Here is a 27608-nt window from a genome sequence, read left to right on the forward strand (position 1 = left end):
TGCCAGGTATACTGACTGCACTGAAAAAAAGTAGTAGCTTCTCTTCAGGCGAGATCTGGCGTACCCAAATTTATCTCTCGAATCGTTCTTCGACCCCTTTTGGTAGCTAAGAAGCAGAACGTTCCGCCGAAATGAGTTTTTCCATTAAAACTTACATTTCACTCCACGCATCTGAGTGCCAATATGATAGCGTTTTTAGTTGATTAAGAAAATACATACGATGCGAGGTACCTTTGCAGAACTTGGAAAAACTACTTTTAATCAAAGGCAATGCCTTTGTTCTAGACAATAAAATGCATCAGAGGCGGCCTCACAACGATATATTACGATCGAAAAATACTTTTACACCACAGAAAAAATGGCAACCGATCTACATTACATTCATCTATGTTTACGACGAATACTATTATGCTCAACGGGTGATATTTTTTCAAAAAGATAATTATCTCTTGGCCCCTCTTGCTAATGCCACTTTGTCCAGAATAGGATTTATAAAATATTGTTCGTTGACTAGAGCGAATCAGTAATGAGATGTAGATCCCCGCCAAGCAAAGTTGAAACATCATCTGCAAGCCAGCTTTACTGCTTTTTGGATTCACTATAGAGCATATCCAACTCAACATCCTCTTCTCTGGGTTGTCAAAGAAGGTAGAGAGAGAAAAAAAGAGAGCGAACGAAAATCGACTCGTGTAAGTATTGGCATTCACGTGGTCCAGGTGTAATGAGATGTTGGCCGGATGAAGGATCTCAAGAGAAAAGTTGGTGATGAGGTTGAGGCGGAATATGGAGGGAGTGGGAAGGGGAAGGAAATAAATTCGAAACAAAAGGAGGACGAGTCAGAGGGTATGGAAAAAAGAAAGCGCGCAGAATGGGAGTTTTTAGGTCGGGGAGGAAGGAAGTCGTCATGGGGAAGGCGGGAGGTGTAGTGTAGGAGCAATGGGTGGGGAGGGATGGGGACTTGGAAGGTGGGGGTGAGAGGGGAATAAGCGAAGGGAGTGAGCAGGGAGATAGATGAATATTGCGCGGGGGTGTGGCGTGCACTGGAGAGGGGGAGGAGGGGAGACGCGGGGGCGGTGACAGTGAGCTCGAGGCGCTTGCAAGTCAATGACAAAGGGAGAGATGGCCTTTCCTGCCCTGGAGTGGAGACACAGCGAGGGGCGGGGGCGGATTGGGGGAGGAGTGGAGGCAGGGCGAAGAAGAACGAGCATCGCGAAACGAAAGACTTCGTCAACTTGGACACATAGCGTGGCAATGGCATCGGTACGTTTTTTATGAAGTTACGGACCTCTTTGATCGTGCGACTGATGTCTCCTCGTCTATACTTATCCTTCAAGGTTCAGAACAAAATCAATCTCAGAAAATAAAGCGGTGTTCGAACCAGCGACTTTCGCGCTGACGAGAGTATTTTGTTTGTTGTAAAGACTGATTTAATTTGATGAAACATTGACAAGTTGTGTTACCACAGAACTGCATGTTGTGGTTTAAGGTCTGGTGGAATCTATTTCATTTTCATATAATTCAAGCCTATATTAAATCGATCCAATGCATTAATACTAGTTGTAATAAACCTATAATACATGGAACATTTCAAGTATATTTAGATGTATCAAGAGTAGAGATATCAATTGATCCACCTTAAAATTGTCGGAAAAGTCCATCGATTCGTTGCCCTGTCCCATGGACACGACAATATGCACGCATCACCTTGAAGCCCATCATAGACCCATACAACAGTGAGTTTTAGGGCTAAAAGGGAATTCATGAATGTTTACAAGCGAGTAGGTGAGCAGTAACAGTTTAAAAATGACCTAGAATTAGAATAGAGAACTAGAATAAAAAATACGAGTTTATGTATGAACTCCTGTATTACTTCTAGGGTATAAAAACAACACAATACGTACATGCCTCTAAGGGAAATACAGGGTGCGTACCGAAAGTAATAAAATTGAATTTCCCTCGTCTTTCTTATTGACCAGAGTGGGATCGAGCCACTTGGAGTAGGTGGGGGGGGGGGAGGCTAAGCTTTGCCGAGAAACCAGTCTCAGTGCTCTCCAAGCTGTGGAATCGGCGGGACGTTAGTTATCGTAAACCTCTGCGCACCGACCGTGTCACGAAAAAAATGAAATCGACAATCGAGCAACGTTACGCGATTAAGTTTTGTGCTAAACTGAAAAAATCTCTCGAGGAGACTGACAAAATGATTCGTGAGGCTATAAGGGGACTCTGCTCTGTCCTACTCACAAGTTTCGAGGTGGTTAAAGGACTCTGAGGAGGGCCGGGAAGAGGTTAACGACGAACAACGACCTGGGCGGCCGTCAACCAGCAAAATCGTCAACAATATGGTTCGTGTTCGAAAATTGTTGGACTCTAACCGTCGATTGAGTATGAAGATGGTTGCCAATAAACTGAACTTATCGTCTACTGTCGTGATTCACATTATTACTGAACATTTAGCGATGAGGAAAGTGTGCGCCATGCTCGTGCCTAAGGTGTTGTCAGGCGACCAAAAGACCGACCGAGCGGAAATCTCAAGTTAACTTTTGTAACGCATTGAAAATGAACCTAATAATTTGGACAACATCATCACTGGTGATGAAACCTGGGTTTTTGAATACGGCCCAGAAACAAAACTCCTAAGCTCTGAGTGGCACACCGATCAGTTCCCCAAGCCCAAAAAGGCAAGAATGAACAAATCAAAAGTGAAAACAATGCTCCTTGTCTATCTCAACAGTAAAGGAGTGGTCCATAAGGAGTTTGTTCCTCAATGACAGACAGTTAACGCTAACTAGTACGTAGATTTGCTGGAAAGACTTAGAAAAAGGGTCATCAGTACGAGAAAAGTCATCTCCATCCAGGTAACTCCATCACCACAACGCGCCTCGCCACAACGCACTACGAGTCCGTGCGTTCCTGGCCAAACATCAGCTACCAACGCTGCCCCACCCCCCTATAGTTCTGACGTCACCCCAGCAGACTTATTTTTGTTCCCTCGAATTATTAAGGCAGCCCTGAAAGGAACCCGTTTTTCGCCAATAGAAGAGAACAACCATAAAGAAGAACAATCAGCGGTGACGAAGATCTTGCAAGAGGTCCCCGAGGACGCCTTCCAGGGTTCGTACCGACCATGGCTGAGTCGCTGGAAAAAGTTGTAATGACCAAGGACAGTACTTTGAACAATTTTAAGTGTTTGTGCAAATCTGTTCAATGAATTACTTTAAAAAATAATTTAATTACTTTCGGATCGCACCCTGTTTCACGCCTACCTTCTGTAAATTTTGAAACCTCTCGAAAAAATTCATTGTTTCCTATATCTCCCATGAGCCAACTCTCCGTTCCAACTATTATTTCTACCTTTGTGCTAATAAAAATTTGTTCAATATCCGATATTTTGTTTATAAAGCTATGTCAATTTAATATTATAATTTTTATTTATTCAGCCACTTTTTGTTTTACGGTTTCATGCATGCTCACAAAATTATTTCGTGAGGGTTTATGGTTAGCAAAGGCAAAAGTATTACATTCACTCACATTACTCCGTTTCTTTATCACATTCTTGTATGTATTCCGAGGCACCAAGTTTATTTATTCTACACGGTCGTATTGTTTTGACGCAAGCGTTTTTATTCGCTCTGTTATTTTTGGGATCTGAGAGGCGTGAATCTGATTCTAAGTGACAAAAGGCACTGGATTTTACTTTATTTATCCCAATATATGACCTCCGCTTTTGCCTACAAACTATGCTAAACCCTCGAAACGTGTTCGTGTGGCGCTATAAACTGCGATGCCTCAGCAGTTTAATGGACTACGGAGCGATTAAGGGGTACCCGACACCACCGTTTTTTCGTTTAGGGTAAATTTGACAATTTTAATTCGTTTTCCTCGAAATGGATTGAAATGTCAGGAATTTTATTCGAACCACGGGATAATTACTATGCCTTCCGCATATTGTAATACTTGAACTCACAATTCCTAGTTTAGGAAAGGCGATGCGTCATCGCAGTGGCTTTCGGCATACGTTAAGCTTTGCCAAAAAAACTGAAACTTCAAATAACGTGGCTTGTAATGCTTGGGTGCACACTGCCTCACATGGGCAAGCGTCTGAATTGACATTTTTTGTACGAACGCTAAAACCACGCGAGGGAACTTGGATTGCACTGGGAATGGATTGAGAGACACCGTTCACCAACCAGAGCGGGAGTGCACCTTCTGGCATATTAACTCCCGGGGTCGCGGTGACAGGTAAAGCTTTTAGCCGTCGCCGAAGACTTTGGCGCAAGGAAAGGGGGGGGGAGAATGAGGGGGAAGAAGTGACAGCGGGGATAGTTGCGGGACAGAAACCGTAATATTGCAGCAGTGGCGATGTTACCTCTCCCATTCTCCGTGACGGCCGCAGGAATTTATCGCGTCCCAGTTTCCGTTCAATGCGAGAAAGCGCGTCGACGGACCATTGAAATCTTTTGAGAAGTCCGCGGGTCCGAACCCCGTCGCTCCGGAATCTGTTAGGATTTCCGTGGTTTTAATATCAGGAACCAAAGTCATCTAAAGTGATGCCATGGAACTCGAAGCGATATGTTTCGGTTTTCGGTTCCCTCGAGGACTTACGCCATTATACAATGCAACACTGCGTAAATAACGAAAGCATCAGGACATTGCGGAGAACACAATTCACGGCATCCTTACCCTGTGACTTAGAGTTATTCGGATGAAAAGAATAATTCAGTCGACAAAAATATATCAAAATTGTCGTTGTCGCGACTCCATCGAAAATCCTCGAATTACGAGTATATTAGGCGGTTATTAAACTTGCAAGATAAACTAAAAAGAAAAAATCTAGCAATTTTAATGTTTAAAATGAAAATTCCCCCGACATTTTGCGGGATTGGGTGAAAGAGTGCTGAAAGTTTTGGGCATTTTTAAACAAGAAATAATAAGCTGGCAATTTTTTTGTTCACGATTCTAATCTCCTAGCTGCTTGTGTTTAATTTCACACATTATTCTTCAAGAGAGAGTAAAGAAGTACTTGGAGTACTAGTAATAACTTTCGCATCATTCGCTATCGGAAGTTTAGCATTTGCACTATTAGCCCACAACATATTCAATTAAGGAAGAACTATGAAAACACTGGCATAACATTAAAAAAAAGTATCCTTAATACAAAAATTATACATCGCATAAAACTTTATTATTATTCATTTTCCAGGGTTGGGTTAGGAAAAGAGTTGAGATAATTATCCAGCACCTACATTGTTCTAATTAATGAGTATAAACAATTAATTCTCTATTAAGAATATGCACAACTTGAGTAAATTTGTTCATCGATATCCCAGCTCCCCCGCCAGTACATTTTTCGTACCTACTTTCTTTCGACTTGCTCGAAGATCAAAATCCATAGCAACCCAGAAAAAACATATGGTAGGCATGTGAGGAAACTAATTCATTATCCTTGCTTGCACAAGGACTTATTGAATCAACTAGCGAAGATAAGCCCCATCTTTTCACATGGCAAGAAAAAAAATGTTTTTTATCTGCTCTACTTCCAAGCAGTTTACATAGATGAAGTCAATCCAAGATTATCGCTGTACGCGGAGACGGGTGAGATTATATTCAACAGATTCAGGCGAGATGTAGTGGAAGTTCGTCATTATGAGAAACAAATTTGCACTTATCCTAAAGTGCAAACTTACTTTTCCAAAAATGATGGTGAACTTATACCATATGAAAATAATGAAGACAAAAACGTATGACTATAAATAAATACCAATGCACGCTTTTCAGTGCATACTAAATGGTATCGATATGAAATTAGCATTCCTCACTAAAAGAGAACATAGAAAGGTGAGCAAATGTGAAATTCATTCAATATTTAGATATTTAATTTTGATTTTTTCGCTCCATTTTTGTAGTTAAATATTCTTGAATGGTAGTATACAAATATTTATGAAGAGGAAAAGAGGGAAATGGTAATATTTTACCAACGGCATAGACTATTTCCGACATTAAAACATGTTATCCGGCGTCAAAGGTTGGGTACATCTAGACCAACAGCCACCACGTTTGACAATGTCCTCTCCAAGAAGAAACGCTTTACGAAAATTATGATTTACCCTTTAAAATAAATGTCAAACTGCGTTTAATTTTCCGTTATGTACCGACTGTAAAACTACATACGGACTTTTATCGTAAAATGTGACTATGGTAACAATTATTAAAACTATTTTTATTGGTTTCTTCCTTCGATCAAATACTTCTCTTCCCGCTTAAAATTCGAAAATCTGACCTATTTGAGACCATACACGCAGTGGATGAAATTGGTATTGGTACTTTGGCACTCGTATTTGCCTTAACTCGTCACAAAAAATAGTGTTCAGCTATCCGTTTCGAACTAACTGGGGTAACTACATGCTTAAAGTTTCTCAATGTGTGTAATGTTTCTCAATCTGACCCATGAGTCACCCCGGCTCGCGTCAAATTCATTGAATTTTTTGACCCAATTAAACCATCACATTTGGGCAAAAACCTGTAAGATGGCTGTTCGTACTGAAAAAAAATTCAAGGCATTTTATTTTTTTGACACCTAACACCGCCGTTTTTATTTGCCACTCCTCAACCCAGGACAAAATAAAATGTTTCTTTCTTTTTTTTATTCCCAAGTAGTATGACGAGGGAAATTACGCGCGGGAATGGTGGAAGCCGAGATACATGGGAGTATAATGGAAAAAAACATTGTCTCGTCGCAATAATAGCAGTAAAAGAAGGCGAAAGAGAGGATGAAATACTCCGTACAACTCTTCATTCCACCACTCTCACAGCTGTTCTTCACTTTCTCTACGTCAATGCCTCGCGGTTTATCTGACTCCCACCTCTCTCTCTCTCTCTCTCTCGAGCCGAATCAACCAGCAATATCGCACGACTCTCTTTGTTTACATTCACCAGTTCAATATGTGGATATCCCATCCATTTCTCCCTCTCTCTCTCTTTTCCACTCCGCCGCGGGGCTTTGCTCAGCCTGTTTGGAGGAGGTAACAAATCATTTCCTTGAAACCGATGTGTACCGAGTTCACTGGCCTCCGAAATCAAAGGTTTGCACGTGGAAGTCAAAATCTCCGAGTCGAACATGATTACAGCTTAATGGTCTTTGGTACCTGGCAGCTCTTTATAACACTCGACGGCTTTTCCATATTTTATTAGCAATCTTTATATTTCAACCATTTAATTGTGACGAATTCAAAATAATTTACCGGAGAACTTCAATTTGATGTGTTTTATTTCCACGCCGATATCTCAACAATATTTAGATGATACATTCAAGTTTAATTTCAGCAAACGGAAGTCGAGAACGATCGTCTGAGAGTAAATTACTCATTTATTTTGTAAGAGGCACGATATATTTTCATGCGGACAAAACTGACGGCAAAATGATTTACCCATGGTTTTGACAAATTCTTCATTTGTTATCAGGCTTTCCGGTGCCCCAACTCGCAAAAATCACTCGGCTCTCATTTCTCAAGAAGAACTCGAACCGGCGGACTTCTGAACTCAAGAGACGGGACTCGGTACGGATCGCAAAAATACAATCAACATGTCGATTTACAATAATTTCATATCCATTTCACACGCGGAGAGTTTTTCGTGGAAAATTGACGTCACGCTTGATACGATCGTGACTACCTCCTTATTCCATCTCTCCAATCCCTCTCATGCATGCTGCATCATTTCCTCGAAAACCACGTGACTTTGTGAAGAAAGATGGACGGTGGAGGATCATGGGGCAAGGAATAATTGACTGGTGAAGAAACCAATGATAGAAGGCCGAGAAGAGGTTGGATAAAAGGATTGGTGGAAGAGTGGATGATGCATCCAAAGCCACAGCGTCCTTCCTTGTTAATGACATTCCTGACAGCCCTCCCCGGAGGCCAACACGTACAGCATCGCAATGCGCAGTAAGTTTTATGGTTGGCAAGAGGCTGTGGCCAAGGGAGGATGACGAGAGGAAGAGGATTGCAAAGAAAAATACAGAGCGAAGTGCTCCCGACAATAGACGTGCGTGGAACCAGAGTGGAGAGTGATGGGATTGCGTGGGAGGGACCGTTTGGACGGTTGGCGGGCACAAGTGTAATGGGGACTAATCCGGGGCCCCACGGCTCTGTGGGAGGGCAGGGATACGGGTGGGTATGGGGAAGGAAGTGCTTTACCCCAAGTCTGCTGTTTGCTTCGGGTTGGAAAGGGCGAGAGGTGGAAATAGTTTCATTAGCGCGAAATTTGCGTCGCCTATTATCCCATGGCACTTTTTCATCAGCTGAAACGCAGGGAATGAAGCCAGGTTAAAAAAAAGAGCAAACAAAAGAAAATTAAACCTCCGCACGTTCTGACCATACGTTTATGCATAAAGTGATTATAAATCCGCACGGTTTGTTCCAACGGACTAACTTCGGACCACGAAATAAATGGAACCGTACAGTAGCAGACGTAAACCACTGGGATTCTGAAGTTATGCTTGAGATTTGGGCATCATGCGGGGAAATTACCGAGCACCTTTTACTACAAAACTTTCAAGGAAAAGCAAGGCACGGGTAAATATTGATTTCTAGGCTTTCTATATAGCCGGCATGTGGAACAAGTTATAGCCCATTCATTGGGTGTACGATTTGGAATAGTAGTAAAAATAAACGCAATTAAGCATAATGGAATTAAAAATGAAATCATGATTGATTTATAAACTCAAGAATATGACGACAAGGAAACATTACTGATATATTTATTACATTTTGTAAGATGAAATAATCAGGCACACCTGAGTCACTGCAAGAAAACCTAAACACGAATAATCAATATCTGCTCTTCACTAAATTTTAATAAAAGTATTGGAAAGGGCAATAACTCAGATACATGATTAAAGAGATGCAACATAGGTAGCGGTTGCTGTGAATGAATTAATTCCTACAATTATTTATTTTCGTCCACGAGCCAATTACGTAGACTCTTAAAGATGGCACCTGCCACCAATAATGTATTCGTAAATTTTAAAGTAGTTCCAATCAGAAAATGAGCATTACGTTGAAAGATAGGAAAACCTTATTGACACCGCAAGTTTAAAAAGGGAAGTGTCTTTTTACGTACAATTGTAAATCATGACCCTATTCCCCTGCCATTCGCCAAACGACGTGACCATACCTCAGATCCATAACGCAAAAGTACCAGCTGATAGTCTGTCGAAAGAAAATATTACATACATATATTTTTATAAACGCATAAATAAATATTTACACACACACACATATATATATCAGGTGGAAGCCATCACGAGAGCAATATAACACTTGGACGTCACAATAGCGCACAAAATATAAACACAAAACACGTATGAGGCCACTTAATTTTAAAACCGTTTAAGCTTTCTGCCTTCATCAGGTAAGACTCAGAAGATTCTTATATTTTGGTGCTCTATTATGCATGCCAAGTGATATATAATTATTATGAATATATCACTTGGGTACATAAATATATGTACACACACACACACACACATATATATATATATATTTATTTATTTATTTATTTATTTATTTCTGCAGAGGAAATGATTAAAGAGGCATGGGAAGAACTGGTGGTAGGAATGAAAGTGGGCGGGGCATTCGTAAAATCAGTAAGGTTTGCTGATGACCACGCTTTAGTTTGTCAGTCAGCCAAGGGGTTGCCATTGCTGAGCGAATTGGAAAGTCAGTGCGGCAGGTATGGGATGAGAATCAATATTAATAAAACAAAGGTTATACGATTTTCCCGAAAGAAAAAGGCTAAGCTAAACATTAAAATAGGAGGGCAAAAACTAGATCAGGTAGAACAGTTTACGTATCTCGGTAGTGTTTTGAACCAACACGGTCAAAGTATTAGGGACGTAAGGAGAAGAATTGCGCTAGGCAAAGAGGCTTTCACAAGGAGGAGGGAGTTGATGACAGGGACGTTGATTAAGGATGTTAAGAAAAGACTCGTAAAAACTTTGATATGGAGCGTAGCTATGTACGGCGCGGAAACGTAGTCATTGAAGCAGGAGGATAGACGTAGACTGGAGGCTTTTGAAATGTGGGTGTGGAGAAGAATGGAGAAGGTGGAATGGACAGAGAAGAAAGCAAATGAGGAAGTACTTGCATGGTGGGTGAAGAGAGGGGTTTGTTGGGAGCAATCCTATGGAGGCAGGAAAAGTGGATGAAGGGGGTATTGACCGGCAGTGGGATGTTGAAGACTATAATAGAGGGGAGAATGTTAGGCAAACAAGGAAAGGGAAGGAACAGGATAGGGATGTTGGACGGGATGAAGGAAGGAATAAAGTACTCAGAGATGAAGAGGGACCTGATAGAGTGTAGGATGCTGGATTTTCTGTTTTGTTAGGAGTCACAAAATGTTTTATTTAGTAGCTGTGTTCATCCAAAAACCTACCTTAACCGGTAGATTACCTTATAATAATAATAAATATATAACTACTTATTTATTTATATTCCGAAATAAGTTTTCAAACTGAAATATTATAATCGAGTGGCAATAAAAATTTTTCACGCGGGAGTTCAACTGGTTTTTGTTGGAAACCTGTCAAATTCACATGGCGTTGCCGACTGATATGTATTTCTAATTTTATCATTGGATTTGGAAAGAACATGCGTGCTTGGAAGAGGTACCTTACGCTTCCCACGGATGTGTATACCGATTGTCAGGTGCGAGGGAAGATGAAATTACGGGAACATAAAAGAGTCGGAGTATGAGCACGAAAGAGAGAGATCGGCCGAGGAGGAAATGGAAGATCGCGGGGACTAGACCGAGGATTGATGTGCCCGAGTGCCGTTCAACGAGGATAATGGCTATGGAGTGGGTAACTCGGCGCTCCCTAACCATTCCACGGGATTCCCATTCACTTATATCTCCCGCTCGTCGTCTCCGCTCCCTCCCGTCACTACCCCGCTTCGCTGAGCACCTCTCTCTCTCTCATACCACGAGCCGTCGTCCTATCCGTTGCATAACGAATGGAGTGGCGGAAAGCCGTCGGACATCACCCTGCCCTCCGAAAAGATACCTCACAAGTACTCGCAGGCGCTATGCCGGCGCCCCGAATGAAAAAAAATACGATAAGAGGGATTTCCAGTGCAGGCTACCCGGAGGGCTCACGAATTCCTCCTCCCCTTCTCCGAATCGATAGCCATAAGAAACGAGGTGATATTAGCGAGGAGAGCACATGCCGTGCCAATGAGTGCAGTTTCTTCCCGCTCGCGGCGATCTAGTCGGACTTGGGTAGCGGTCATGAGCTTGGGTCGAATGAATGTCCATTCTCCAAAATTGCCATCGCATTTGCCTAAAGTATCGAGCAAGTTGTCACATTGATTCCTCAATACCCAGTGGCATCGTAATTAAATAGTTAAACTTAGGAAATTACGGGTAAATATTATCCCGTCCCTCCCACAACCTCTTCAGATACCAGGTTTTTAGGTGATGAAATTTTACCTACTTTTTGTGGCTGACACTACAATGGTTAATCCATAATTTAATGGCTAGAATTAGGTATCCATCTTTGGGAATTATAAGCCTCGGGCTCTCTATTATAGACTCTTTTCCCGAGGAGTTCGATGCATTCAACTTTATCCATTCTGATTGAAGACCGTTTGTGGAAAACGCCAATAGAAGCAACAACTCACATCCAGGTATTTCAATTCAATGTTTTTTTAAACCATAAAAATTTCTTCCTTGAGTCTAAATTCAATTTTGGATTCGGTGAAAAAAGCTCTCTTTGGGAGAGACTAAAATGCATGCCATGGCAAAAATTTCAGATATTCAATAAGTTTTGGATTACAGTCTCAACGCATTTTTCTCACTTTGGATTACGCTTTCGACAAGAGAGAGAACCGATAATGATTAAAATCCCCGTCTTAGGGCGATAATATATTACTACGCACATAAACGGTTATTTTAAGAAGCAGAATCATGTTTGAAGGATCTCAGGTTTTTCCGGCATATGGTATTGAAGAAGTTCTCACTGGTTTCGCACCGGGTCAGGTTGCAGTACACCGACGTTTCGATGGCTGACTCTGCCATCGTCTTCAGGGTGAAGTGAAGACTTCTTCCTGAAGACGAAGGCATGGCACTTCATCCTGAAGGCGATGGAAGAGTCAGCCATCGAAAAGAAGGTGTACTGCAACCTGACCCGGTGGGAAACCCGAGAGAACTTCTTGAGAATCATGTTTTATTACCAATTATCAAGCTATCGAACATCCTACGGTAACGCCAGCCCTCAGGATTAGGGAATTATTATGGACTGACGCAGTTAACAGCGAATAATAACTCATTTTAAAATAATCCATATTCACCTAAAAAATTTGTTTATCGTGCGAGATAATTATTCAATTTCTTCAGCAATGGATCTATTTAGCGAGGAAAATATAGTTGCGGAAATCAGATGCTTAAACGCATCGGTGCTAAGGAAGAAAATATTGTGTCATACTATTATAGTCTTCCCGATTTTAACTGCAATTCTATTATCGAAAAAATGAGAAAAAAACCATGTGAATATTTGCCAATTCAAAAACTTAGAAGAAAAAATCCGACACCGAACGTTTTTTTTGATCCATCATAGGAAAAATTAGCGTTATTTCTCTAGGAGAGGTATTGAGATCACGAAAATAAAAAAAACAGACTAACGCTCCCTTCCATAGTGGGGTGAGTATAAGGAGAGAAGATTGACATCTATGTGAAGAGGATTGTTTCAGACGATGATAAAGCAGGTTTAGTAGACTCAGTTTAAGGCTATGAAGCATGCACGCGTCACCAATATTTGTGTAAAAGACCGAGAGGGCGAAGATAACTTGGATTTGGTACCATGGGCAAGTGAAACAAATTGCAGGAAATTTTGATCACAAGGTGAAAATGACGGAATTACACCCAGGATATAAATTCCATTTGAGTTACAACGAAAAATCGGGATGTTGGTCAAATGTGTGATGCTGTAAAATAGGGTTTTTTTTTGGAGGAATGGGCGTGCTTTCGGGGAAAAATTAAAATGTCCTGTCGTTAGTAGACTGATATTAGTAAAGAAATCGGGCTAATGAAGGAGGCATTCAGCGTTAAAACTTAAGTTTTGACATAAAATACACATTTGATTTTTTCCCTATTCCGACCTGTCGTTATAGCCACATTTTGGTTGGGTTTAGGTAAACCGGGTAAACAATCCTGCCCCAATTATGCCAATTGTTTCCCGGGAAGATCTAGTTGCGGAAATCTCGAAATGGCTCGAAAAATCATACAATTTGGGTGAAGCTGAGCATGCTCAGAGAAATGGCACCAGGACCTTCTCATCATAGGTCGAACGCTCTATTCACTGGACTCCCACGTCCGATAAAAGTTGGTGAATGAAGTCATATCCACTCCTTTATCTGATTATTCTCTTTTGCCATATTAAACTGTGGAAACGACAAACAGGTGAATAATTACATAACAGAGTATACTTGACCAATTAAAATAATGAAAGATTTATCTGCGGACATTTCAAAGCGCCCAAATCATTCGCATTGACCGGAAATGATTTTCACACTTTCAACTTTCTTAATTTGAATTTATATTAGCGGATGACTCCATTTAAAGTTACTGTCGCGGCATCTCACAAGGTTCTTTGATATTGCCTGCGGAAAATTTAACGTTGTGCCCTACTTTCACCGAAGAGCGATGGTGTAATAGAAGCAAAAAAATATGGACAAACAAATAAACATATCACAAGAATAGCACCAAGAGATTTTTGTTCCGCGGATCAGAAAAGAAAATAGAAACAGTAAAACACTGACGACACTAAAAGGGATCATTTCGCTTGGGCAACGTTTGCGGAAGAAGGAAACAACACAAGAAATAAAGTTTTTTTCACCCTGGATCTTGCCTAAACCACAAACTCGATTTACTTCGACGTACTTTCCCCCTCGTCCCGCCCTCTTATCATGTACTACAAGGTGCCACTCCTTCCCTGCCGCCCCACGGGGCGCCATAACCCTCTCTGCCGCTTCCCTCAAATAAAAGAATCTCTAACTTGGGGAGTCCCGGCTCGACTTGTGGAATGCGGGAAGGGTGCCAAGAGCAGAACGGGTCGGACACCCTTAGCACGTGAAAGCATCCATGAGTTATTTCACGCGACCGTGGAGTACGGCTCACCCGCGGCGGCTGCTCTCTTTCCCGGGAGGAGGTGGCCCGCCGGCGGGGGGACGGACCCGCCTTCCGCGATCGCTCCAGACAGACATCGGCGACGAGACGAGGCCCAAGTTCCGCTATCGCTTAAGTTAAACCCGGGGATCTTTTGCATCTTGTATTCCGAGAAGATGCTTTAAGTGAAATGACGAGAGGTCACATTTTATTACTAATAATGAGAGGGGAACTAGTTCCATTCTCGAGCGTACGAGACAGTCTCACCAACCGTCAAGCGCTGGAGAAAGACGAGTCCCGTTATTTTGCTTCAAGGACAAATTTTGAGCTTCACCGACAACGCGGCTGCAGCTTTCACTGTGTTTTAAGACTCAGTGCGTGTAACAAGGGCGATAGCAATAAATATAGCGGAGGAAATACCATAGTCAATATTTTACAAAAATGTTATCGCCGGTGAGCTAACTAAAATATTTACTTGGATATGGAAATGATTTAAATTTGCGCAGGAATATTATCATCTAACGAAAAAAGCAGCATTAAATCAACGGGTTGGTTCAAACACACTTCAAATAAGAGGGTGGGTCATTGCCATAAATTTATTCTCCTGGAAATAACGGTAAGTAAGTTATATTTAGTTTTCTCCTTAAAAAAAACTTGTTCAGACCACCATTGTAAATCCTCCTCTTCAATAAGGGATGATTTAATTTCGATACAATGAGCATTTAGTCACCGGTAGTACAACCTATAAATTCGTTTTATCTTACCCCAAGACCATACGTACAACTCTGTAGGAAAAGCCAAGGCAACAGTTCTTCTGGCGATTTATCTAAATTGCTGCAGTCGTGCAAACACTACTCAGGGGCGTGGTCCTCGACCGTTCTCCAGAACAACTTTCACCAGGGCTCGAGCCATTTTAAGGTGCGTCTGGCAACAATTGGAGTCGATCACTGGATGGATACCTAGGACCACTCTCGCAAGAATATCTTATACTGTCAAAATATCTGAAATACTCCCCAAAAGAGTTGCCTTAAAGGGGTAATTGCACCCTCGTTATTTTTAAATAATTCGGATCGAGAAAAACTGCCATTGTTTCAAAAACGTAGGTACAATATAGCTACTCCTGTTTCTAAATGGGAGATAAAAATTGAGCCTCATACACAGAAGGTCGATTTCGCAAAATCTAAATTTATTTAAAATTCTTCAAGTAGATTAAAACATGGAGTAATGAGTCACATTCATTTCGCATGAAACTTGTGGTTAGGTAATTACACTCGTCGTCCTATGAGTCAGTGTGTCAGCGGGATAAAGGAAAACAGTGTCGCAGAAAGAAAAAGGCGAAGTTGAACGTGAGAACGTGATTAATGGAAGTTGTCTTTTGAGCACGTGGTGGCAACGACATGCGAGGTTAAATATGGCTGAAATGAGACCACTTTCACAATTTGGAACACTTTCAAATTGTATTCTCTATTTGCAAAATATTATTATCTACTCCAAGTGGCTTTTTGATGTTTTGAATCGCGAAATAGTTTAAGCTGTTTGAAATAAGGATTAGTCTTCCTATTTGAGGTAATAATATTGGTGAACAAAAGTATGTCCGGATTTAATTTGACGTTTCATGTAAATCTGATCTGAGAAAGACTTTTTTATACAAAATATAAAAATGATTTATAACTACTTTTCAGGGAGGGAGAATTTTTTATCGATGAGATTTTCGGCAGAAATAATTACGTCCATGACATTCATGCATGCTTACGATTGTTGGGATTCCTCAGAAAAAAATCAAACCAACTTTTTTATTGAAATGAAAACGTGTACTTATTTTGGTTTGTTCAATTATTGTTTTTCAAATTTCGCACCAAATTAAAAGAAGTGTTGTACTAAAAAAATGTTGAAGAACAAAGTTACGCTTTTTTATTAAAACATGAAAGAGTTCCACAAAATTGCAAAGGATACAGTTAAGAGTCTTCTTTTGAAACCTAAACGGACCAGTAAGGGCTTCAATTCGCAAACATTCCTCCTCGCATTCTTAATCGTCGGGAAAAATATAAGTGGAGATATTCCACCGATAATGATGCGCCAGACAATGAGTAATGATTAATTCACATGAACAGAAATTAAAAAAAAATACGATTTACGAAACCACATGCTTATACTCATTCATATTGCAAACGACTGGAAGAGTCAGTCTTTTATGACAGAAAATTTCCAGAGGATATATTACAAGGGCTTTAAAAAATATGCCTATGAAAAGTACTCATGCAATGAATTTAATTACAATGCAAAAATATTAGGGTAAAAATCATTCGACTTGACCGGGATTCAAACCAGGATCCCTCGGATTTTTACACTCTGAATGTATTGAATTGTAATGCATAATAGCGGATGACTTCATCAAAAGTTACCTTTGCGGTATCTCCCGCAGTTTCTTGCAATTAATTTAATTTTAATAATTCTCAATCATGCGAGAAATTTTCATGTAGTATGCTATCCCTTGGCACACCGCTCCCGTTGAAGGAACCTAATATTCCAGATACTACTACTAACTACTTCCTGGGTATTTGGGTTTTTATTGTGAAACTTTTTAGGACAAAAAAACTTGAAAAGGATATAAAAAATAATTGCCTAAAAATTATTTCACTAATTAGAATTCATCATTATAATTCATATGATATTCGAATCATTATATCAGGAAATGATTGGATATATAAGGATATTCCCCCTGCTGTCCGACATGGTCCGTGTCAGATGACACTGATATTTTTTATAGTACGGTTTTTTACGAGATATGAGATAGGTAATCATTAGGAAATTCCGCTTATGTGTTTTAGGCTTTTATTACTCTTTAATTGGTTTTCTAAGATTATTTTTGCCACCAGAAGAGGAAATCGTTTTGACCAGTTAATGCAGTTTTATACCCTTTCATGTAATTTCTACAGAACTAAAAACAATCCTATGCTTTCAGATGTGGGATTCCTCAGCAATAAGCTGCCTCAATAGTTTCCGAATCTTTATATTTAATGAGTTTCAGTGTTATTAACTTACAGCATAATAGCGATCATGATTTTTTCAATTTTAACAGAAAATGAATGACCGCAGCATTTTTCAAACACTTTTTATATTTTGTTATTTTAACAGCAAGAGGTCTCTTAAACTCATTATATTAAACGCTGGTAGGGCACAATAATACGTGTTTGAAGAAAAAATGTTTGCACTGGCAAAAAGTGTACCTCATATTTAATTATAAGTAAGGCAAATATAATTTTACGCTAAAATACAACATGAACTCAACTTGTATGAAATATTGGTCCTTTTAATTAATATTTTAAATACGAATTACGCTGTGAACAGCAAAAATCATCACCAGAATATGAAAGTAAAATGAGCACGCCACTTCTGTTATCTCCGAGTTCACTAGACAAAAGCCATGCCTTGTAATCAGAAACGAGGGGAGGACAAAGACAAGAGGAGCTAACACCACAAGAGCGAGTGACTAAACATGCTTATCTCCGAATGCCAGAGATGGCTCAGAGAAGAAGAGATGTGTCGCCCACTGAAATTGCCATTAAAGCTTGGTGAAATTGCTTCTTTTGTGTACAGCTAATAACTATCTCAACAGATAATTTAATGGGACAATTTATAATTCATCAGAGGGGTTAATTGTAGTTAAATGCTTTTTAACGCTCTTTTTTACATCTTCATTAAATTCACGTGCTTTAGAGTGGAAATGTCGTGGGACCACATTATTAAAATAAATCCTTTGAAATGATTGAATATTTGAAACATGTTAAATATAAATGTTCCTTTCTACTCTCGTATTCATATTTGGCAATTAATTTTGTTTTATGTAAAGTCCGTTCAGCTGATGGATTCTAATATTTTACAATAAGTGGGCATGAAGATATAGTCGCGGAAGTTCAGTGGGTCATAGAACTGGGATAGTGACTTGGAGGGTTCACGTTTGAATCACTTGCCGTTCGGCTTATTATCGGATGAGATCGAACCTCAACTTAAAAACAAACAAATAAATATGGATATATAAAACACCTAGACGGCACAAAATACATTGAGCCGTCCAAGTGTTATATTGCTCTCGTAAGTGCTTCTACATCATATAAATACCATGTCTACTGCACGCATATTCTGATGATAACAGTCATACCGTCGAAACGTCAAAACTACATATGTGAGTGTCCTTTCTTTGTGTTTCTGCGTTTTAAAAATCTTAATCAATGTTTTTATATTTGTGCGTCGCCGGAAAGCGTTCTGTTTCGAAGATAATTATATAATGCCATATATGTGTGTGTGTGTGTGTGTGTGTGTATATATATATTTAATGATGTAAACTTTCTTTCAAACGTCAGGGCAATGTATTTACAAGACAATTAAAACAAAACAAAAAAGATTTTGAGCTAGTATGATTATCAATATTCAAAAAATATACGTTAAAAATAATCAGGTACGTACTTAAAACCAATAGCCAGCAAGTTAGGAAATTAAAAATCAACCAAAATTACTTTACATGATTTCGCAATGGAGACAGTATGAAAAATGTAAGATACTCTTGCGGTATATTAAAAAACATATAAAACTTGGAGTAAAATTAGAAGCTTAATTGCAAACAAATTGAGTAGCTTCAGGCGTGATGTGGTGGAAGTCGAACATAATGAATTACTGATCGTACCACTTTCCCACTTACCAAGTAGAAAAGAGCTACCATCAGTTATTCACTTAATTGCAAAGTTTTAGGCGAATCACAACGTTAACGAAATCAAACTCTTGTTTATGATTAGATTGAAATATACTATTAACACAGGTAAAGTTATTCACATATCTGAAAGTTATTACAGATTTCGCCATTTAATTTGACATTATAATTATTTATTTTATTTCATTTAAATTATATAAATATTTATTTGCTAAATGCATACTGCTAGAAGGTTTTTAATAAATTTAATTGATATGATTATTCATTAACACGATGTAGGCACAAATTACCAATTATTTTTAAAAATGGCAAAGGGAGCAGAAAATGTAGGTCACGGGGGCAAAGAGAACGAATACTCTCGAATGTAAAACAACTACAGTTGTACAGGCCAGACATTGAAAAAAACGCGTCTGAAATAGGGAAGCTACTAACTGTTCTTTCAGCAAGAAAGCTTTCACAGAACCATTAGAATTCTTTCTTGGTAAATGGTCCAACTGCACAAATAGCCTACGCTTACTTAAAAAATATTAATTATGAGTACTAAAAAATAATTTTCAGACTTTTCTCCGTGAGTTCTGATACGGTTACATAACTTTTGCTGGCAAAACATAGAAATGAATGAAAGGTTACAATATAGCAATTAGTAGTGCCAGAATCGTCATCCTTGCAAACGCCAAATCATATTAAATTGGATTACAAAACCACTGAAATCACTTTCACCAGATTAAGCTGTTAATTTATCACTTTCAAAGTGTAAAAAGGATTCGTCTTGACAGGATTCGAACCTGGATCTCTTAGTGTCCAGCCGAGTGCTTTAGCCAATTAAGCTGCATGAAAAGCTCGACCCCTGGTCAAGGCGAATGATTTTTGCACTTCGCAAATGTTGCACTGTGATACGCATTAGCGGATGACTCCGTTAAATGTTACTGTTGTGGCATTCCTGCTATTTGTAAGAATTCGTCAACCGTTATGGCTCGAGGACGAAGTAAAATAATATCCTCACTTATATTATCGCCGAAAAATAGAGGTTATAGCAAAAGCAAAAACAGGTTTAATAACCATAAAAACAAAATTTTTAAATTAAGATATCTCATTGAATTTACAATAGATTAGCTAATGGTGCTATAAATGATAAAATAATTTTTTCAATCATTAAACAAGTGCTGAGGTTAGTTCAAAATGACATATGGTCTCTTAAAATTATGTTACTCATCAAAGATGTGCAAATGGAAACAAGAACGAAGGGTACCCAGAACTACGAAAAAAGATAACGCAATATTAGCCCCAACGAATTACAAATGAATCATACACCATATATCTCTATTATTATTAAAATGTTTTAACAACAAAAATATTTGCAATTTATTGAAATAGAGCAATATTGCGAATGAATCATTAGATAAAACTTGAACTCTCCTGCAAAAGTCTCGGAATTTCCACCATTAAAATGTACAATACGAAATGAAACCAATATGAAATTAACGCAAGCGGCTGCATTTTCCGCAAAAGATTGACGACAGCATCACGAGGCGTCGTTTCCGCATGGACCATAATTCCCGAGGTCAAAGAGTGGCGAAACGGAAGGCGTGGGTAGAAGAATGTGGACGAGGAAGAGAGGAAGATCTGTTTCGCAGTCGAGTGCGTGGGGAAATCTTTCCTAGCGGAGGGGTAGTACGTGAACAGTTCAAAATGAACTTTTCCCTCCAATGAACTGAAGAGTTTTAGTTCACAGTTCATGCGGTACTAATCAGTACCGCAGACAGTGAATAGTTCACTGAACTAGAACATCAGTTTCCAGAAAATAGTTCACTACTCTTACTCCAGTTTAGCTCATTGGTAGGATTTACCACGCTTAGTTCAAAGAGAAGTTCATTGTTAATTGTTCTATGGGAAAAGTTTGAAGAAAATGATTCGGTGAATAGTTAAGGAACTGCTTTTCCTGTTTACGTTCACCGCTATGAGGTACGAGGTACCACTTTTAGTTAGTTGTGAACAGTTTAAAAAGCTTACCGGAAATTATTTTTTCTTTATTCAGAAAATAGTAATTCTATCAATATCCGATAACTTAGAAAATAAAAACACAGATTTAGTTTAAATCTGTAAAAATGAATAAAAATATAATAAGGCTGCTTATGAAAAACTGAAAATCTAAAGACTACCCCGAATAAAAATTGACAGCAGGTAACAACAAGGGTATATTATTTAAAGGATGGACAAAATAAAAGCAGTTTCTTCAGTGAATTCATGCAATAAATAATTGCCACACTGAATTAAAATAACTTTTTTACACAATTTACAGTTACCTATTTCACAACTAATATTAATACACACATTAAATTTAGTAAAAAAATTATAGTAAACCTCATTAAAAACTAATAAATAAAATATAATGTTGCTGCACGAAGACGTATCACATAATATGATTTACTCCATCTGCGGTCTATCTGATTACGTTTCCTCGCTGACATATGGTTTTCAATCATTTGGTACTCATCATCAGGTCTCTTCAAATTACCCCAGATTGCCAAGCCGTTTTAACACAATTAAGTTCTAATACGGACTAACTAATGCTAATAATTATTTCTAGACAACAGGTTATCACCTATTTTTTTAGTTTAAATTTATTCACGTAAGTTATTCGTGTTTAACATATTTATATGTGCGCGATAGAAAGTCGCGAAAAAGGATATCATTCGGCAAAAAAGTGACGCATAATCGATATTTCACCGCGAATCACGTTCAATATTATGAATGATTATTGCGATAAGGCATAATGAAAATATACCTTCCGTCCTTCAGATCCATTATGCATTTAAATTTGCAAATATCTGATGCTATCGTGATCAAAGCGAACGATTGTTGAAAATTATAGTATAAAAATAAAAAGGCAAGTTGTCCGTAGAAAGGGAATAATCTGCTTTTAGCTTAATCGTATTCCAATGCTTATGCAGAGTACACAATAAATGTTAATAATTCAATCGAGTATTTCCATAAATTGAAACATAATCCAGTGAACTCAGAGCTATTCCTGAAAAGAATAGTTATTTCAACAACTAATCTCCGGCACACATTGCCATGTGGAGCATGGGAAAAGGGTTGGGAATGAAATTAGAGAGCGTGAGTCACAGCGAAGATGCCCGGGTTGGAAATAAGGAAATCCGTCAGTATATTCGAGAAGAAATGCCAAACACGCTGCCCATTTGCAAACTTGCGATGTATCCTCGAAAAGAATGATAAATATTTATCATTTAAAGGCACTTATCATTATTATTTTTTTCTTATTTTCGATCAAAGCATTCTGGGCTTCCAGGAGAAGTAAACATCTCTCGAACGATACACGTCTGACAAACTGTATTACACAGTATTTTCCCGGATTCTTTGTTTACCGTTACTCTCATTCAAGTAGCCGCATGTAGAACTTTTTTTTTTTAAGCGTTTACTTTTCCTTATTACAATAAGACGAACCACTCAAAATAAAATTTGTTGTCGTCCTAAATGAAATCAGAAGCTTTTCTGGCGTTGATGAAAGAAGCTCCAATCATTATAATGCACACTAACACACACACAATAGCGGCCTTCGAAAGCTAATATCCGACACGTGCAGCAGAAAAATCGAAATATCCAAATTGCCGTCGAACATATTGAAAGACGGATTAGACGCATCTCGGTTATGTGGAGGGGTATGATGGGAGGAACAAGGATGCGCGAGGGCAATGAAACGCGTGGCTCGTGGACCAGGAGTGGCTGCGAGGGGGGCGTGATGGGCGGAGGAGGAAGTGTTGAACAGAAGGGGAACGATCAAGGGGCGTGCGAGGGGCGGAGGGAGCGGAAGAGACGCAAGGAGGACGGATGGTGGGGAGAAAGGAGGCCGTTGGGCACAAATATAGAGCGGGCTGCATTAAAGCGGTTACAAACCTCTCTCTGGCGGGGGCCTTCGGAGATGGAGGAGCAGAAGATCGAAGCGCGCGTGTTCAACGCGGAAAGCCCGGCGGCTCAGGGGCCGACGAGAGTAGGCAGGGCCGGGTTTAAGTGTGGGGCGGAGGGGGTAGTGTCCGCCGAAAGCCCTCTCCGCAGACACAAACTATCTCCCTTCCTCTCGGGACGGGCGCGGTCGGGAAAACCCTCGTGTCTGCTGCGGCGGAAGTTGCCTGCTTTCCGAGGACAGGCGACCGAAGGAGAGACGGATGATATTGCAGGGGTACTCTCAAGAACTATTGCATCTGTCTTCCTTTACTTGCATATTCTTCTATTTCCACGGAATTAACTTACGACCTTTGTATATGCCAATCTTCCTCCCTAATTCTCAGTCTTGTCACTTCTCAGTAGATTATTTCCACACACCACCTACCTAAACCTTTGCAATATTTTCTGTTTATATTATTTCTCTCCACTTCTTTCCCTAAAGGAGACCCACTTTGTGATCTCTCGCTGGAGGTGTCTAAATCACAAAACGCCCACTTGGCTCCACCCTGGTGGAAGGTTTTAAGCGTTGATACGAAGAGGAGGAGGAGGAGATGCACACAATCCCCCCTCACTTCTCTCAATCCTCGTCTCCTCCCTCCTCACACGTCTCTTCGTCTTGCTTGTCCCACTGGGCCGCGCCAATGCACATCGTGGATGCTGAGGCGTGGTGGGCGGGCGCTTCCTCCGTCTTTGCGTGTATAATGTGCATGTACGTCCGCTCAGCTAGGTTTTATAATGAAGTTGGTCGAAAACGGTGGCGGAGAGAATAGCGGAAGAGGGGGAAGTAAGAGGGGCCCTGAGAACAGGTGGGGTAGTGGAAGGAGAGCGGTGGATTTACCTGTGAGGATTAATAAATCCTCCCGGGAGGGATGATTGACGAGGGAGGGGATTAGAAACAATCGTCTGGAGGTTAAGGGCAGTGCGACCGCCAGCTATGATCTAAACACCACACGGACTCCAATTGGGGAGTTGGATACCGGTGAGCACGTGCGATCACTAGATTGTTCACCAGGACACCTTCCTCTGTCTCCTCTCGATGGCTCAGTATCTTCTCCTCCTATCTCTCTTACCTCTGACGATTCGTGCAAAACCGTGGGGGCACAAACCTTTTGAGAGCACGAGCGGCAGCACTGCTGTGAAATGTTGGCTCTTGTCGTGGCGTCACCTCCCGCGACAGTGCAGCCTCTTCCTCCACCCCACCACTGTTAAGCGGAGTTGGAGATGCTACCGAAGCACTCTTCCAAGGGGAGAGAGAGGAGAAGCGGGAGGAATCGAGGGAGGGAGAGAGAAAGAGGAGGATGACGCCGCGTGCGAAGGGGAAGGGAGGGGATGGGAGAGAGAGATACAAAGAGGAGGAAAGAGAGCAACGATATGCTCTCGCGTGCGAGTGTCAGAGTTTACGTTAAAGGTGGGAGAGAGGACTGGGGGAGGGGGGCTCAACCAGAACCCTTTCGTCTTATAACAGCTGTTAGGTATGTTTGGATAGTGGGGGCGTGGATAAGGTTCACAATGAGGGGAGTTATTTGATGGGATATTAGAGTAAATTGGTTTGGCGATTATGAAAACAAGAAGCTATATTACTAGAGTTTATGTATATATTTCAGGCCAGTCAGAGCTTCCTCCTTGGAGTAAGTGGGAGAGAACGAGCCGGGATGCAGTTAGTGCACGACGGCGTGGGTGGTGAACCGGAGACTTTCTGGCGAATAGGGAGCAACCGTCGCGCGCAGGCCAATATTCACTTTTTTTAAACGGCAGAACACACCCCGGCGTCTTCGCCAGCGAGTCCGTTGCTCCTTTTGAAAAAACAAAGATGCATAAAACTTTGAATTCGTTTTATTCCTCCCTCCGTCTTATTCTGTTCGTAACGGCACTTGGGGAGTGCACTGGGTCTGTCGTGCTCACGGCGCTGGAATGGCGCCGGGGTATCCTTGAATTCGAGAGGGTGGAGTGAGACGAAGGAGCGTGAGGCGTCCTCTCCCGTCGCTGATACGGATGGGAAGGCGTCTGGGCAGGGTGACTCTGAAATCTGATGTAATGTTTAATGGCAGCCTGGCGAAAATCCGTCCTATTTCGCGATGAGACGTGAACTTGATGACTTGCGTGGTAAAACTGTTTATCTTTTGATAGTCTCTCTACACTGGGTGCTTGAGAAATATTTGGTAGAGAGCGTTCCAACGGAACGGACGATAAATGAACAGGTGGAAGTGGTAGGACTTTAGTCTGTTTATTTTGAACCGCTAAGATAATATGACATATTCTTCTCGCCTTGGAAGATGTACTTCTAGGCAAATAGCCGTTGATAACATCCAGCAGATTTTAGGGTTAGAGATATATTGATTTTTTTCGTAAAGATCCTGAAGTCAGATATCACACTTCTGGCGAATGACGGTGACACCTGAGTCTTTCGAAAAATCAGCTAGTCTCAATTAGAGACTAGGCTCTGCAAGGTGCTGTTGGCAGATATACGATCCTTGCCGGAGGCCGGAACGTTTCATTCATACTCCGCCCACGACGAAACAGACTGGGAAACGTATGGGGGATATGACGACAAGAGGAAAGAAGGACAATAATTTCCCTTCCCCCTCACAATTTACCAGGGCAGGAAGACACCGGCCACCCTCTTGAGGCGTTTCGGCTTTCCTCTTTTCGAGAAGCCGGCCAGCCGGTTGATTTCCGCGCGGCAATGCGAAGATCGCTTGCGGGAGGGTATTCGGATGCGGCGGCGAGGTGCAGCGTCCTCCGGGGCACACGAGCGTGTAGGAGGTTAGTAGTGGCGCCCCCGGCGTGGCTACACCAAGTCCAAGTCAATCGCGCACTCCTACGACCACCGTCGTCGCGGCCCTCCTGCCCTGAGCGACCGTATCGCTGCGGTCACCTTTCTATCACCGACCGCCTTCCACTTTCAGTCTGTCCCTCTCACCAAGTCAATGGCTTTGCTTTATTTCTTTCGCTTGAGCGTTTTTATTTTATTTTCTATATGGTATCGCGGGACACCGAGGTGAGTTCTGTCTCCGTCGACTAACGCTCGGAGAGTGAGCTGAGGCGAGGCGGGTGTTGCGTGATGGCGAGAGAGAGAGAGGGCGGGGGTTGAGGATGGCGAGGAGGAGTGGAGAGAGGGAAGGGCAGTCGGGCGATGACGGAGAGAAGAGAAAGGTGGATGCCGACGGTGATGGGGGGAGTGGCACACTAAAAGACTTTTCGCCCACCTTTGAGACTGTGACGGAAAAAAATAGGCAAAGGGGTGACAGGCCAAAGCGAAAACCCTAAAGAGTTTCCCCCTCCTTATTTTCCACACGTCCCCGAAATTCTTCTGCGTCGAACAAATGGTCGCCGGTATTGTCCCGTCTCGTTTCCCACGGGACCAGGAGAACTGGGGGGGGGGGGGAGAGACGGAGGACTGCCGGCTTTTCAAAATGAGGAGAGCACCTCCCGAAAGCCCTTTTTCATCTTCTTTTTAATTGTCAATCTTCCTTCAAACCTTCGCGGTGAAGGAAACAGGATAAGGAGTGAAGTCGACGATCCAAGGAAAAATATTTTCAATTCATGTGCACACCCACATGTGCTCCCATTCAGTAGATAACGCACGGCAACAGACAACAATCGATTCAGACCCCCTTAGCTACGTGGGAGAGGGAGAGAGCGGCACGGATTAAGAGAGGGAGGAAGGGGGTAGCGGAGGCATTTTAGTGAACAAGAGTCAAACAAAGCATGGCGATGTGACACGCTCAAAAACACTCACACGTGGTTACTAACGAACGAAACACCCGACGAAGAGCACAAGGTAATCCCGCAACCGAAAAATACACATCCAGAGCACGAGTCGATATCACGACGGGGTGGTGGACAATGTTTTTGTTTGTTTCTCGCCCCAGAAAGTCAGAAAAAACCGACGAAGGTCTAGGGCAGAGAAAAGGATAGAGGAGGAGAGAGACCGTGGAAGTTGGGCGAGATGAAAGAGGTAATCAAGTCACTAAGCTCTCCTTACACGTACTCGTAAATACATACACACACACATACACACACTCACACACAGATAAACTCTAAGCCTTTAAAAATACGAAAAACACAACGAAAACTTCGAGGTGATTTTCCTCTTCGCCACGATTTCACGAAGATTATGGCACGACGTTGTCGGATGATGAGTAAACGAATATATGTGGAAGACTGTAGACACGACGAGAGGGCGGAAGCACTGATTGCGAGTAAAACAGGAGGACTGATAGAGACGGAGATGGGAAAGAGGAGGAAGGGATATGAAATGCGCGCATTGGCTAGATATCTTGACCACACCTCTCCCACCCTCTCTCTCTCTCTCTCTCACTCAATGTAAAACGGAAGTTCTTTTTCGGCGGAGTCTGGGGAGGGCGAAATAAAAATCGCACACACACCTTCGCTGCTGCTGACGCGGGGGGAGGAGGATGGAACGGCAAGGGAAAGGCCGAAAGGTGAGAGACAGAGAAGAGGAGGAGGAGGAGAAGAGAGACATGCGGTAACGCCGACTTGGTTCTCCCGGCCGACTGCTCCGCTTCCCCCGCCGCGTAGGAGCTCTCTCTCCGGGAGAGGCGGTTCGGGGCGCGGAGCGGGGGGATGCTTCAGCCGGCAGGGGAGAGAGGAAAGGGGGGGGGAAAGAGAGGGGCGGGGAGCGCAGACAGAAGTGGGGTGGCTTGACTGCGAGAAGGGAGAGAGGGAGGGAGAGGAACGGCGGAAGATGGGAATCGAGGGGGAGCGACAAGAGAGAAAGAGAGAGGGGGGTGGACGGGGAAAGGGGCTAGGGGAGAATGCG

The 27608-nt window shown here is 41.5% G+C and overlaps 1 protein-coding gene across 8 annotated transcripts in view; it reads right to left on the minus strand.

Annotated features, from left to right (window-relative positions):
- Positions 1-27608, minus strand: part of Ndae1 (Na[+]-driven anion exchanger 1) — a 500740-nt gene that overhangs the window by 188796 nt on the left and 284336 nt on the right. The window contains exon 1 of one of the 8 annotated variants that reach the window (XM_071592119.1): positions 22778-27314. The exons of the other annotated variants lie outside the window; for them this stretch is intronic. The gene's annotated coding sequence lies outside the window, so the exon portion shown is untranslated. Of the gene's footprint in view, positions 1-22777; positions 27315-27608 lie in introns of those variants that run through there. 8 annotated transcript variants of the gene reach the window in all.

Source organism: Hetaerina americana, unplaced genomic scaffold, assembly GCF_022747635.1.
Source record: "Hetaerina americana unplaced genomic scaffold, ioHetAmer1.1.p SCAF_5, whole genome shotgun sequence".
In the NCBI taxonomy this organism is placed as follows: domain Eukaryota; kingdom Metazoa; phylum Arthropoda; class Insecta; order Odonata; family Calopterygidae; genus Hetaerina; species Hetaerina americana.